The sequence below is a fragment of the Austrofundulus limnaeus genome, unplaced genomic scaffold (assembly GCF_001266775.1).
Source record: "Austrofundulus limnaeus strain Quisiro unplaced genomic scaffold, Austrofundulus_limnaeus-1.0 Scaffold864, whole genome shotgun sequence".
In the NCBI taxonomy this organism is placed as follows: Eukaryota; Metazoa; Chordata; class Actinopteri; order Cyprinodontiformes; family Rivulidae; genus Austrofundulus; species Austrofundulus limnaeus.
The window spans coordinates 117516-119435 of NW_013953266.1; positions in this window are offsets into that span (position 1 = coordinate 117516).

Below are 1920 nucleotides of genomic sequence, written 5' to 3' on the forward strand. Positions count from 1 at the left end.
ATATAAATGTATGAATTAAGATGTCTCAGTCTGGTTGCAGGTAGCCAAGCAACAGTAAACTTTAGGTGTGAATTAATGTTCCATCCGGGAGCTGTGAGGAGCCCACAGATTCACTTTGAGCCGAGCGTCGCTAAGCCACTGAGCCTAAAGTGTAGCTCCTCTAAAGGAGGAGGAATCAGGTAGACTCATTCTGGTAGCCATAAAGAGGATCAAGGGTCATTAAACGCACCCTTCATGGACCCACTAGCCTGGGGCTAGTGTGCAGCACCAGCAACCACGGTAGTCTGAACAGAGAGGCAAACATGTCACACAGGTAGAGGGGGAAAGCCCCCCTTTTTACATCAACAGCGAGCTCACCAGCCAATCAGAAACAGGCACTTGTGTGGTGCGTTCAAAGCCGCACAGGCATACTGCCACACTATGTTTAGTCCCCTCTGCATTAGGTTACATACAGTACTCAGGCAGAAGCCTTCTATAAGTATGGCCAAGTCATCTGCGTACCCTTGTGAATGGAGTCCAGATCCATTCAACTCATTTAGTAAGCTGTCGACAACCAAGAGCCAACACAGGGGCGAGATTACTCCTCCCTGTGGACAGCCCTGTCTGCAGTTATCGAACAGTCTCCCAGAGTTGAAGATGCTTTCCTTGTCCGAAGTATGAAAATGAGCCAATTTGTTGTTGTCTCATCCATGCCTTTGCTGGCAAGTGCTCTTTCTATAGTTTCTACAGGTACATTGTCAAATGCCCCCTGTATGTCCAAAAAGCAGCCAAGCGCATTTTGTCCACGTGCCAGGCTGCATTCTGTTCTCAAAACAACATCATGTAAGGCTGTTTCTGTAGAAAGACCTGCCTGATATGCATGTTGTTTAGGACTTAAAGGTGATAGCATTAAAATATCATCCCTTACATGTCAATCTATTAACCTCTCCATTCCCTTCAGCAAGAAAGATGTTAAGCTGATGGGTTTGAAAGATTTAGCTTCTTTATATGTTGGTTTGCCAGGTTTGGGCAGAAAGACACCCTTTGCTGTCCTCCACCCAACTGGTACATAGCCATTTGCTAGACAAGCAACATACAGTATATTCTAGTAATTGTGTCCAGAAGCAATTCCAGTCTTCTTTGGAGAAGAGCTGGAAAAATACCATCTGGACCACAAGCGTTGAATGGGTCAAACTTATTAATTGCGCATTTTACTTTGCTTTTAGTAACAATACTTGCAGCTCTGTTCCAGTCGTCCTCTGTTGGATTATAGTTAGCAACTGTGACAGGCTGTTCAGTCTCTTCTGCCCCAGGAAAGTGTACCTGGAGGAGATGCTGAAGCACACTTGTCTGTGTGACTGTCGATTCCTCTGGTGGAATAATGAAGGATAGATAGTTGACTGGATCCTTTCTGAGAAGTTTGTAAAGCTTAGAAGAAGCGCTAGGCCCTTTAACATCTTCACAAAACTTCGTCCAAGAAAGTCTCTTACATTCCCTTGAAACACTTTTATAGTGATTGCGGGACTGTACATACTCTTCCCACCTGGTTTTACTTGGTTGGGACCCGTATCTTCGCCATTTACATCTTACTGCCTTGCGGAGGCCAGACAACTCTGGAGTCCACCAGGCTGGCTGCTTTGACGGCCTCCAGACTTTCTCCGGACAGGCAGACTTATAGGCAGTTTGCACAGCATCAGTCATGCTTGTGACCTCTGTCTCATTGTCTTGCACAGTTTTGATCCTGGCAATCCTCCCACCCATCCACTGGGATGAACTGCTGATAAACAGGTTCCAGTCAGTGTTTTTGGGTTTCTGTAAGTGACTGGGTATGGTTTCCCCATCTTCAGCTTAAACTGAATTTGTCGATGGTCCGACATGGTTTCATCTGGGGATACTTCCCAGTCACATACTTTGTTTACCAGGTCCATAGACCCGACTGTT